The sequence below is a fragment of the Hyla sarda genome, chromosome 7 (assembly GCF_029499605.1).
Source record: "Hyla sarda isolate aHylSar1 chromosome 7, aHylSar1.hap1, whole genome shotgun sequence".
NCBI lineage: Eukaryota > Metazoa > Chordata > Amphibia > Anura > Hylidae > Hyla > Hyla sarda.
This window is the reverse complement of record NC_079195.1, coordinates 176,952,761-176,966,925: the sequence shown is the minus strand read 5'-3', so window position 1 is coordinate 176,966,925 and position 14,165 is coordinate 176,952,761. Positions and strand designations below refer to the sequence as shown.

At 42.8% G+C, this 14,165-nt stretch overlaps 1 protein-coding gene across 9 annotated transcripts in view; it reads right to left on the bottom strand.

Moving 5' to 3' along the window:
* Positions 1-14,165, bottom strand: part of LOC130282764 (proto-oncogene tyrosine-protein kinase receptor Ret-like) — a 597,601-nt gene that overhangs the window by 348,610 nt on the left and 234,826 nt on the right. The window lies entirely within an intron of this gene.

The following is a 14,165-nucleotide window of genomic DNA, read 5'->3' as shown; positions in this document are numbered from 1 at the left end:
GGGGCGTACTGCATCAGGTGGCACCTTGACTGGCATGCCTGGCCCTAAATAGCTGCACTCCAACTATCCCGCAACAACCCACCCTCCTCAGAAATTAGAAAATATTTAAAACATACTATTACCATGAATATCTGTACGAGGTTTATTTGTTAAATTTTGAGCCCGCATTTTGTGACGTTGATGGGCGGAGTCTTGCGCTAAGGCCGGAGTTTACGTCAGGAAGGAAGACAAATGATAGTGAACGATAGTGAAGCCACGAAAAAAAAAAAAAAAAAACAGCTCACATCTCGGTATGTTACCCACCCCAAAATGTGCATGAAGCTGTATTACTATGGATGTTTCTTTTTTTAAGGAAAAATTATGAATTTTAAAATTTAGTGGGTACGCCACTAAGTACAAGTACGTGTCCTAAAATTAACAAGGTGTGCAGTGTGTATTTTCAACCTTACAATTAATAAAGTTATAAGTTATATAATTAATTTATTCTATAATTAACTGTGGTGTCCCGGTACCGTATTGCATACCGTACCTAGTGTAGAGGTCCCCAAAGTCAGAGTAACTACGCTCAAGTAGGGTCCCTCAGCCCCTAGTCGCCTCTCCTCAATTCTAATTCTCTAATATTAATACATGTATATATTTAATAATAATGTATATCTAATATAATGTATAGTACTTACCTTGTTTAGCGTCGCAGGACCTTCGGTCATGTGACCATGTAAATATCCTCTATGGTATGGTGGAGGACCTTTGGAGGTTCTTTGGTCACATGTTACCCACAATGCTTTGTAATGGTGATTGACATCAGTATTGGACCAATTAGCACTAGTCCAGCCCCTGCCCATATAAGGGAGCTGTAGCCAATTATCGCTCTCTTGGGTTGCTGCTCTCATGGATGCCGGACTAGCAGGATGAATCTGCGCAACTTGCAAAGACACGTTGGCCTGAAAACCTACCGGCCTCAGCTGAACTAAAACCGTGAGTTCTAAACTACCCCCGCTAAAGCTAGCGTGACTACTGGACCGAAACTAAATCCTCTAAATCCAGTGGAACAGCACCTAATACCTTAAAGACTCTAAATTGCCCAACCTTTGTCAATCTCCAAAGAAAGCAGTTGTATGCATAGAGACTGTTCCGTTTATGAAGTGTGCAGAAAATCTTCAGTAAAAGTTATACCAGTTTCAGAAAACTCTCCGGTTGTGGACATTCTATTATTATCAACCTCCCTATCGCTCTTGGGAAGGGTGATGGTAGGACAAGCATTACTGAGGAGCCCTCACCCTGCCATCACGAATAGCAAGGGTTAACAAGCACCCTTTAATCACCGCACAGCTACACTCCTCATACCCTACACCCCAGGCTATCACATAACATTAATGTAGCAGATTTGTTTCATGATGCAGAACAAGAACAGTTGTTAAAGTGGGTGTTAATTTCCTTTTCTGCAGACGTATGCACTTTCTGTAAGCCAGGTTGGATCTGAAATACATATGCGACTCTTAAATGGAGAGGCAACTGTTTCCTTATATAGGGACTACCGCATTTGATAAATACATGACCACTGCAAAGTGAAAAAAAAATTACTACGTGAGCAGATTTCAGAAATGTGTTTTGGAATAAGCAAAAATCAAAAAGTCGCCGGATGTATAGAAAAGTCACATGAAAAGAAAAGTCACATGACTTTTTTACACAAAAAAAATCTACTACGGAGCTTGATAAATCTCCTTCTATGTCATTATCAAGATGTCTAAAATCTCATTCATACAAAGATATAAAGGAAATAATTTATCTTCTTAAATGTCTGTAGGGGTTGACTTTCAGCAGTGTATGGAAACTAGTCATCCCAATGAAGTTTTACCCTCTCGCATTCATAATGTTGGTCTTCTTTTCCTCCATTTTCATATTATATGTGCTTATTTGAACATTTTAACCAAGGTTCGGGCCAACATATTACTAAAATAAGGCAAACCGATGATGACTATATGCCAAGATCTGGTACAGGACTGGAGTCCACCATAGGATATCATTGGGCCCACTCACATACTACTGTATATAGGACTTGTGTATGTTATGTCTGCTTCATTCAATCCATTCATTGTTTAACATCAATATTTTATTTCAGGAGTAGTCCAGTAAGAAAAAACATGTTTATATACTATGTTAGAGATGTGAGTATCCATGATTCTTATCTCTTTGACCAGAGTGGATAGCAGTTATAAAGAGCATCTCTTGCTCCGGAGGACCTGTCATATTTTCGCTCTGGAGGACCTGCTATTACACTATTACATGAGACAATTATTGGCCAAACATGTCTACATCGCCCTGTGTAATAGAGGCAAAGATCAGCTGATGAACGAGTAAATATTTATTTGTCAGGTGATCATATTGTTTTGACCCGCTAAAAAAATCATCAGTCGCCTGCTGCACATCATCCTGTGTAATAGGGAATGTGAAAATGATGGCTAAATGCCGCAAAGAGAGACACCTCATAGGCTCTGTAAACAAGTGCTGATTAAGAAGGTTATAAGCTTCTAAAATGAAGGTATTGTCCAAAGAGGACAACACCTTTAATAAGCTTTGATAGGCTAATAGGGAGACTTCAGTTGTAAGTGATGTTTATATTACCATGATTTATCCCATCTTAGTGTTAAAGGGGTTATCCAGGAAAAAACTTTTTTTATATATATATCAACTGGCTCCGGAAAGTTAAACAGATTTGTAAATTACTTCTATAAAAAAAAAATCGCAATCCTTTCAGTATTTATGAGCTGCTGAAGTTGAGTTGTTCTTTTCTGTCTAAATGCTCTCTGATGACACGTGTCTCGGGAACTGTCCAGAGTAGAAACAAATCCCCCTAGCAAACCTCTTCTACTTTGTGCAGTTCCCTAAACAAGCAAAGATGTCAGCAGAGAGCATTGTTGTCAGACAGAAAAGAACAACTCAACTTCGGCAGCTGATAATTATTGGAAGGATTCATTTTTTTAATAGAAGTAATTTACAAATCTGTTTAACTTTCTAGAGCCAGTTGATATTTAAAAAAAAAAAAGTTTTTCCTGGAATACCCCTTTAACCCCTTCAAGACGGAGCCCATTTTGGCCTTAAGGACCGGAACGTTTTTTGCACATCTGACCACTGTCACTTTAAACATTAATAACTCTGGAATGCTTTTAGTTATCATTCTGATTCCGAGATTGTTTTTTCGTGACATATTCTACTTTAACATAGTGGTAAATTTTTGTCGATACTTGCATCCTTTCTTGGTGAAAAATCCGTAAATTTGATGAAAAATTTGAAAATTTTGCATTTTTCTAACTTTGAAGCTCTCTGCTTGTAAGGAAAATGGATATTACGAATACATTTTTTTTGGTTCACATATACAATATGTCTACTTTATGTTTGCATCATAAAATTGACGTGTTTTTACTTTTGGAAGACACCAGAGGGCTTCAACGGTCAGCAGCAATTTTCCGATTTTTCACAAAATTTTCAAACTCAGTATTTTTCAGGGACCAGTTCAGGTTTGAAGTGGATTTGAAGGGTCTTCATATTAGAAATACCACATAAATGACCCCATTATAAAAACTACACCCCCCAAAGTATTCAAAATGACATTCAGTCAGCATTTTAACCCTTTAGGTGTTTCACACGAATAGCAGCAAAGTGAAGGAGAAAATTCACAATCTTCATTTTTTACACTCACATGTTCTTGTAGACCCAATTTTTGAATTTTTACAAGGGGTAAAAGGTCAAAATTTTTACTTGTATTTGTAGCCCAATTTCTCTCGAGTAAGGACATACCTCATATGTCTATGTAAAGTGTTCGGCGGGCGCAGTAGAGGGCTCAGAAGGGAAGGAGCGACAAGGGGATTTTGGAGAGTACGTTTTTCTGAAATGGTTTTTGGGGGGCATGTTACCTTTAGGAAGCCCTTATGGTGCCAGAACAGCAAAAAAAAAACACATGGCATACCATTTTGGAAACTAGACCCCTCGGGGAATGTAACATGGGATAAAGTGAACCTTAATACCCCACAGGTGTTTCACGACTTTTGCAAATGTAAAAAGAAAAAAAAAATTTACCTAAAATGCTTGTTTTCCCAAAAAATTTTTATTTTTAAAAAGGGTAATAGCAGAAAATACCCCTAAAAATTTGAAGCCCAATTTCTCCCGATTCAGAAAACACTCCATATGGGGGTGAAAAGTGCTCTGCTGGCGCACTACAGGTCTCGGAAGAGAAGGAGTCACATTTGGCTTTTTGAACACAAATTTTTCTCTGGGGGCATGCCGCATTTAGGAAGCCCCTATGGTGCCAGGACAGCAAAAAAAAACCCACATGGCATACCATTTTGGAAACTAGACCCCTCGGGGAATGTAACAAGGGGTTAAGTGAACCTTTATACCCCACAGGTGTTTCACGACTTTTGCATATGTAAAAAAAAATTTTTTTTTTTTACCTAAAATGCTTGTTTTCCCAAAAATTTTACATTTTTAAAAAGGGTAAAAGCAGGAAATACCCCCAAAATTTGTAACACAATTTCTCCCGAGTACGGCGATACCCCATATGTGACCCTAAACTGTTGCCTTGAAATACGACAGGGCTCCAAAGTGAGAGCACCATGCGCATTTGAGGCCTAAATTAGGGATTGCATAGGGGTGGACATAGGGGTATTCTACGCCAGTGATTCCCAAACAGGGTGCCTCCAGCTGTTGCAAAACTCCCAGCATGGCTGGACAGTCAACGGCTGTCCGACAATACTGGGAGTTGTTTTGCAACAGCTGGAGGCTCCGTTCTGGAAACAGTGGCGTACCAGACGTTTTTCATTTTTATTGGGGAGGGGGGTTGTATAGGGGTATGTGTATACGTAGTGTTTTTTACTTTTTATTTTATTTTTTGGTAGTGTAGTGTTTTTAGGGTACAGTCGCACGGGCGGGGGGTTCACAGTAGTTTCTCGCTGGCAATTTGAGCTGCAGCAGAAAGTTTGCGGCAGCTCAAATTTGCAGCCAGATACTTACTGTAATCCTCCGCCCATGTGAGTGTACCCTGTACGTTCACATTGGGGGGACATCCAGCTGTTGCATAACTACAACTCCCAGCATGCCCGTTGGCTGTCGGTGACTGCTGAGAGTTGCAGTTTTGCAACAACTGTAGGCACACTGGTTATGTATCACTGAGTTTGTGACCTAACTCAGTGTTTCACAACCAGTGTGCCTCCAGCTGTTGCAAAACTACAACTCCCAGCATGTACGGTGCATGGTGTACGGTGACTGCTGAGAGTTGTAGTTTGCAACAGCTGGAGGCACACCGGTCGTGAAACACTGAGTTAGGTAAAAAAAAAAAATGAGTTTCACAACCAGTGTGCCTTCAGCTGTTGCAAAACTACAACTCTCAGCAGTCACCGACAGCCAACGGGCATGCTGGGAGTTGTAGTTATGCAACCAGCAGATGCACCACTACAACTCCCAGCATGCACTTTAGCTGTTTGTGCAAGCTGGGAGTTGTAGTTATACAACAGCTGAAGGTACACTTTTCCATAGAAAGAATGTGCCTCCAGCTGTTGCAAAACCATAAGTCCCAGCATGCCCATAAGGGAATGCTGGGAGTTGTGGTGGTCTGCCTCCTGCTGTTGCATAACTACAGCTCCCAGCATGCCCTTTTTGCATGCTGGGAGCTGTTGCTAAGCAACAGCAGGAGGCTGTCACTCACCTCCAACGATCCAGACGCTGCAGGACTGTCCCTCGCCGCCGCAGCTGCTCCTGGGGCCCCGATCCCAACAGGGGCGCCGGGGATCGGGGTCCCCAGCACCCGGGGTGCACGTCCCGCACCCGCTCACGTCCTCCAGAAGAGGGGCGGAGCGGGTGCGGGAGTGACACCCGCAGCAGGCGCCCTGATTGGTCGGCCGGTAATCCTCACCCCTGCAGGCTCTGGCTGTTCGGGGCCGTCAGAGACAGCCCCGAACAGCCAGTAATTCCGGGTCATCGGGTCACTGGAGACCTGATTGACCCGGAATCGCCGCAGATCGCTGGACTGAATTGTCCAGCGATCTGCGGCGATCGCCGACATGGGGGGGCATAATGACCCCCCTGGGCGATATGCCGGGATGCCTGCTGAACGATTTCAGCAGGCATCCGGCTCCGGTCCGGAATTCCCACGGGCGTATGGATACGCCCTCGGTCCTTAAGGACTCGGGATGCAGGGCGTATCCATACGCCCTATGTCCTGAAGAGGTTAAAGGGGTACTCCGGTGGAAAATAATCAACTGGTGCCAGAAAGTTATATAGATTTGTAAATGACTTCTATTTAAAAATCTTAATCCTTCCAGTACTTATCAGTTGCTGTATGCGTCACAGGAAGTTATTTTCTTTTTTAATTACTTTTCTGTCTGACCACAGTGCTCTCTGCTGACACCTCTGTCCATGACAGAAACTGTCTAGAGCAGGAGAGGTTTGCTATGAGGATTTGTTCCTGCTCTGGACAGTTCCTGTGGTCAGACAGAAAAGAAATTAAAAAAGAAAAGAACTTCCTTTGAAGCATATAGCAGCTGATAAGTACTGGAAGGATTACGATTTTTAAATAGAAGTAATTTACAAATCGGTTTAACTTTCTGGCACCAGTTTATTTAAAAAAAAAAAAAATTCCACCGGAGTACCCCTTTAATGATACCATTGTTAGGTAAGGTGGCACCAAGTACATTTTTCATATTTTCATTTATATTGTTAATATGACTCATCATGGTGCTATCTGTCACTCAATGCCCCATTCCTTGCCTGGCGTGTTCTTGGAAAGTACCAGTTTTATTTATTCCTTTTTCAGTCAGTACCAACTAAGTTAGCACCTCTAGGCTCCTTACAACCTATACCTTCTCTGCAGAAGTAGCCTCTGCCTAAATAAGGCTAAATTACTGTATTTTTCGCCCTATAGGATGCACCGGCGTATAAGACGCACCCAATTTATAGGTGCCAAATCTAAAAAAATTAAGATTTTGAACCCAATAGTGGTCTTCAACCTGCGGACCTCCAGATGTTGCAAAACTACAACTCCCAGCTTGCCCGGACAGCCGTTGGCTGTCCTGGCATGCTGGGAGTTGTAGTTTTGCAACATCTGGAGGTCCGCAGTTTGAAGACCACTGCACAGGATGTCCCGGACCCATCACCGCTGCCCTGGATGTCGCTCCATCACTGTCGCCGTGTCCCCATCGCTCCGGAACGTCTCTGCTACCGGCTGGGTATCCTCGCTCTCCGTCACGTCGTTACGCACGCCGACGCACGTACGCGACGACGAGGAAGGAGAGCGCCGGCCATACAGGGGATCCCTTAACGGAGAAGACACCGAGGAGGCAGGTAAGGTCCCTCCCGTCGTCCTGTAAGCACTAACCCGGCTATTCAGTCGTGCTGTTCTGGACCGCCGCGGTGAAATCGCGGTGGTCCCGAACAGCCCGACTGAACAGCCGGGTTAGTGTCTCTTTCCCTTCAAATGCGGCGGTCAGATTTGATCGCCGCGTCTGAAGGGTTAATACAGGGAATCACCGCGATCAGTGATGTCCTGTATTAGCCGCAGGTCCCGGCCGTTGATGGCCGCAGGGACCGCCGCAATAGGGGTGTATTCGCCGTATAAGACGCACCGACTTTTTCCCACCAGTTTTGGGGAAGAAAAAGTGCGTCTTATACGGCGAAAAATACGGTAAGTCCCAATAGTTAGTGTGGGCCACTGGAACAACACTAATTTTATCTCCATCTTCCAAAGTGAACACATTTACGAGGCTGTACAACTTTGTGGGCTAAATACATTTGTTACATATTGGAAAATATATAAACTCAGTATTAATGTTAAAACACTGGGGATAATATGGAGTTTCCAAGATACAAATACAGTATAGCAGGATTGTGTTTGTCATTTGAGACCTCTCAATGTGTTATCATAAAATGACATTAACATTTTGCTTGCAGCTGCAGGTAAAGCCTACTTATTATTCACAATGTATACACAATGTAGCCTCACATTATTTAGCTATATCTGATGCTAAAATCTCTACAGTATATGCACTAGGAACTACAACTCAATAACACATCGCCGGTATTATTTGCAACAGCGTTTAGGTGAAAGCCAAGCTTCTAAACTAATAACTCCTGTCCCTAGTTAAGCTTCTCAGCATCTGGTATTGCTGTGTGTCTGGAGTTAATCTAAGCTGTTGACATGTGGATTGGATCTGCTATAACAGGTTACCTGGAGCGACTGTTTGCCGTAGCCAGTTCAATATAACCTAGCTAATAAAAAACATGTTGCACCTGCATAAAAGACACAAAGAACACATGGAGAGTGAGTTGGAGGCTTCCCCACAAGCTGACTGAATATCCCTATAGACAAAGGCTCTCTAATCAATCCAGATAAAAAAAAATGACTACATTATAGATTTATATTTCAGTGTCATATTTACTTAAGTGCAGCACCTAAACATGAATGTACTGTATATGTAGCGGAGGAGACAACAGTGTGTCATCTGGTAGAAACAAAACGGCTTTACCTGACCCCCTTTAGAGCCTGAGAGTGTGAACAGGTACAGATGGCCCTTTAAAGAGGAAATCTAGTTGGCTTTATAATCATTAAATCTAAAATCTAGCTTCTTTCCTAAACATTTGTAATTATAATTTTTTTTTATTTATTTCTCAGTTTATTGATGCCTAACACACAGTCTAACGTGGGAAGAATCTGACTCTCCAACTGCAACTTGTTAATGTTCATGGGGGAAACACTGTATTTCTTTCATGTACTGTACAAAGTAAAAAGACTGAATTATGATTCAGAACAGTAGAGATGAGTGAGCCGAACCCATTCTCACTTAGAGGAAATCTGTCACCAGAGTCACCTGCACTAACCTGTCAGTACCAACAGGTAGTGCAGGTGACACTGATGACAACAGTACTTACCTTGTCCCTGTCTGTGGCGGGGGGGGGGGGGGGGGGGATCTCCTGTAATCTTCTCTGGTATCTTCAGCTCTGGGCACCAGTTGGGTCATGAGCAGAGCTTAATGAAGTAACCACTGCTGTTCCCAGGACCCAGGACCCAGCAAAGAGCAGCAGCAGTGACATCACTAGGCTCCGCCCATGCCCCAAGCCACTGATGCTTTCTCCAGGTCCTGAGAACAGCAGCGGTGACGTCATTAAGCTCCGCCCGTGACCCAAGCCGGTGCCCGGAGCTTAAGATACCAGAGAAGATTACAGGAGATCCCCGCCATGGATCGGGACAAGGTAATTACGGTTGTCATCAGTGTCACCTGCACTACCTGTTGGTACCGACAGGTTAATGCAGGTGACACTGGTGACGGATTTCCTTTGAAACTTTGGGGTGACAGTGGCTTTCAAACTTTTCCATGCTCAGCTTGCAGAAAGAATGAGGAATACATGCCGTTTTGGCACCAGAATAAACGGAAGAAGTGCTAGGAACACTGAGGTGACATAAGGGTAGCCCAGCATACCTTACAGCTAGCAGCAAGATCACATGACCCCAGGTTATTCAAACATTGATTGCATTTATGTGACATACAGCTCAAAGGCCAATCAGAAGACAGCATACAGGTGGGTTTAAGAGGTTGATTAAATCCTATGCACTACATTGCAGACGCCATTTTTGAAAGCTGAGGAAGAACAGACATTGCACAAAGGAACTACTAATCCCAGAAAGCCTTTACAAATCTATTAGAAAACTGTGCAAAGCATTGAACAGTGGGCTGACCTCAGACAGTGTCTTCCTGTCACCTGCATAACTGTGTCCAGTTGGTGCGCTACAAATCTCAGCCAGTAGTGTCACTGCAGAACGAGCCAATAAAAGTAGTATCTGAGCAGAGCATTGAACAGTGAGCTGACCTCAGACAGTGACCACATTACTGTGTCCAGAACCGAACTTCAGAACAAGACTTCAGAACAGACTTCAGAACAAGTAAAAAAAAAAAAAAGCGATCACATTACAGTAAAAAGCTGAGCAAAGCAGTGGGCTGACCTGAATTTTAATATTAATATGCATTCAAAATTAATGTGCAATATGCATTTTAGGCCAAGTTATGTGTATTTTCTGGGTTTAATCAAACATATAGCATTTTTTCCTGTGTTTAACATAAATATGTATTGAAAAGCATTGATAGTGAATGCTGAATAGCCAACTAAGGCCAAATAACGTGTTTTCTGGGTTTAATCAAACATATAGGGAGTTTTGCTCATGTGTGACATATTTATCATACTATCACAGGAGGTTTGATAAATTTGGCACACATAAGCAAAAAATAAGAAATTACTACATAACATCAACACTTTTGTTGTGAAACATCACTTTTGTTGTGAAACAAATGAGTAACTTTTATACATACACACACACATATACAATGTGAACAGAGCCATGCTTACCATCCTGGCTCCTGGCAGTAGCTCCACCTCTATTGGTGTAATCACTAGATGTGGGGCTACAAAAAAGCAGGAGCCAGGGTGGTAAGTGATTACCTGGCTACACTATGCAGTATATTCAGCCATCTATAGATAGTTGTTACGCCGAGCGCTCCGGGTCCCTGCTCCTCCCCGAAGCGCTCGCGGCGTCCCTCTCTCTGCAGCGCCCCGGTCAGACCCGCTGACCGGGAGCGCTGCACTGACATTGCCGGCGGGGATGCGATTCGCATAGCGGGACGCGCCCGCTCGCGAATCGCATCCCAAGTCACTCACCTGTCCCGGTCCCGGCTGTCACGTCCTGGCACGCGCGGCTCCGCTCCTTAGGGCGCGCGCGCCAGCTTTCTAAGATTTAAATGGCCAGTGCACCAGTGATTGGTGCCAGGCCCAATCAGCCTAATTTGCTTCCACCTGCTCCCTGTCCTTATTACCTCACTTCCCCTGCACTTCCTTGCCGGATCTTGTTGCCATTGTGCCAGTGAAAGCGTTCCCTTGTGTGTTCCTAGCCTGTGTTCCAGACCTCCTGCCGTTGCCCCTGACTACGATCCTTGCTGCCTGCCCTGACCTTCTGCTACGTCCGACCTTGCTCTTGTCTACTCCCTTGTACCGCGCTTATCTCAGCAGTCAGAGAGGTTGAGCCGTTGCTGGTGGATACGACCTGGTTGCTACCGTCGCTGCAAGACCATCCCGCTTTGCGGCAGGCTCTGGTGAAAACCAGTAGCAACCCAAGAACCGGTCCACCGACACGGTCCACGCCAATCCCTCGCTGACACAGAGGATCCACATCCAGCCTGCCGAATCGTAACAATAGTCACAGGTCTTCTTTAAGGAGTTTTGGTTGCTTTCCCCCACCAATCTTGTCTATGGGCCATGTGTGTGATATTGCAGCCAATCTTGTTTAATTAACATAGTGACATAGTAACATAGTTTATAAGGTTGAAAAAAGACCAGAGTCCATCAAGTTCAACCTATGTTCCTAATGAGTCCCTACTGAGATGATCCAGAGGAAGGCAAAAAACCCTCATACTCAAGGTAAAAATTCCTTCCCGACTCCAATATGGCAGTCAGAATAAATCCCTGAATAAACCTTCTGTCCCTATAAATCTAGTATCCATAACCAGCAATGTTATTAATCTCCAAAAATGCATCCAGACCTCTTTTTGAACTCTTTTACAGAATTAACCATGACCACTTCCTCAGGCAGAGAATTCCACAGTCTCACTGCTCTTACAGTAAAGAACCCCCATCTGTGCTGGTGTAGAAACCTTCTTTCCTCTAGACTTAGAGGATGCCCCCTTGTTATAGATACAGTCCTGGGTATAAATAGATCATGGGAGAGATCTCTGTACTGTCCCCTGATATATTTATACATAGTTATTAGGTCTGTATACAGAGAGATTGGAGTTATAACACCACCTTAAGTATAAACATATAAATCTTTATTGAAAATGTTTTAAAGGTACCTCTTGAAAAAGGGAAACCGAAACGATCGTAGGGGTCGGTTGCAGAGTTCGCTATCCCACATGGGTAGGTTACACATTGACTTTTATTGAGTACTTAGATATGTTGTCCCCAACATCATTGTATTTCACTATGCATTCCCAGACCTGGCTATACACCAGTTCTTGGTTATATTACTAGTTAATCTTGATACATTATTAAGCAGCATTTGTATGGATAGCCCATAGTGGCTAAACTGTTTTATTCCATAGATTGCTATATATAGTGTGTGGACAATTTTTATGTACCCATTTGTATGTACTATTCTTACTCTGCGCCAGATATTTTTGTGTTGGATTTCCATTGCAATACTTCACTTTTTTGCATCTATATGTTTTTTATGTAAAACATTTTCAATAAAGATTTATATGTTTATACTTAAGGTGGTGTTATAACTCCAATCTCTCTGTATACATACATTTATGGAGTTCCCCTGTCCTTGACAGGATTAGTACACACTCCCCGATGGGTGTCATTGGGGCACATGGGAGTGTATGGCGCATTTTTTTAGGACTTTGGTGTTCATAGTTATTAGGTCTCCCCTAAGCCTTTTATTTTCTAAACTAAATAACCCTAAAACTGATAATCTTTCTGGGTACTGTAGTCCTCCCATTCCTCGTATTACCCTGGTTGCCCGTCTTTGAACCCTCTCCAGCTCCACTATATCTTTCTTTTACACTGGTGCCCAGTACTGTACACAGTATTCTATGTGTGGTCTGACTAGTGATTTATACAGTGGTAGAATCATTTCCTTGTCATGGGCATCTATGCCCCTATTGATACACCCCATGATTTTATTTGCCTTGGCAGCAGCTGCCCGACACTGGTCACTACAGCTAAATTTACTATTAACTAGGGCTCCCAAGTCCTTTTCCACATCAGTCGTCCCAAGTGTTCTCCCATTTAATACACAATCTCGTCCCGGATTTTTCCTCCCCATGTGCATTACCTTATATTTATCAGTGTTGAACCTCATCTGCCACTTCTTAGCCCAAACCTCCAACCTATCCAGATCCATTAGTAACAGTTCACTGTCCTCTATTGTGTTTACCGCTTTACATAGTTTAGTATCATCTGCAAAGATTGCTACTTTACTATTCATCCCCTCTACAAGGTCATTAATGAATATATTAAATAGGACAGGACCCAAGACAGACCCCTGAGGTACCCCACTAGTAAGAGTCACCCAATCAGAATAAGTACCATTAATAACCACCCTCTGTTTCCTATCACTGAGCCAGTTACTTACCCACTTACACACATTCTCCCCCAGCCCAATCCTTTTATGCACCAATCTTTTATGTGGCACCGTATCAAATGCTTTGGAGAAATCCAGATATACGACATCCAGCGATTGCCCCTGGTCCAGTCTGGAGCTCACCTCCTCATAGAAGCTGATCAGGTTGGTCTGACAGGACTGATCCCTCATAAACCTTTGCTGATATAGGGTCATACATTTATTTTTATCAATATACTCCAAAATAGCATCTCTTAGAAAACCATCAAACAATTTACATACAACGGAGGTTAAACTAACAGGCCTATAATTCCCGGGGTCACTTTTTGACCCTTTTTTAAATATTGGCACTACATTTGCCATGCGCAAGTCCTGGGGAACAGTCCCTGTCCCTATAGAGTCCTTGGATATTAAAAATAGGGGTCTGTCTATTACATTACTTAATTCCTTTAGAAGTGATTCTGTTCTTGAAAGAAAGCAGCCATGTTCATATCTTATCCTTATCCCACATATCTTATCCTTCACATGCATTTTTTTTATTTATAGCTTATACATATCAGGTCTTCAAGGCTATTAAATCACATTTTTCATGGGTTGCTGTCTGCTGAGTTCCCAGCAATCACATGCGCTACATAGTGACTTGATTGGAAACACTTTTCTTAGGATGAATTTTATTTTAGTTCATTTTACTGTGCATAAGATCAACCTGGTTAAAGACCAGATCATACAATTCATGCTGTAATACTAGTTTGTGACTATTTCCTAAATACACAGCACCCTGCAGTCTACAAGCACAGTCACAATGTCTGCCAATATCAGAGACAGATCTTCTCTGCGATCCAAATTCTTTTTCTTTTTTACTTAAAGGGGTACTCTGGGGAACTTAACCCATAGCACATCCTTCCTCTCATTAACCGATTAAATTGTGTACATTTATTGGCTGTATAGAGCAGTTTCCCCTCTTTGGGTGTCACTTACATTCATGAAGTAAAGGAATTACATCATCCAG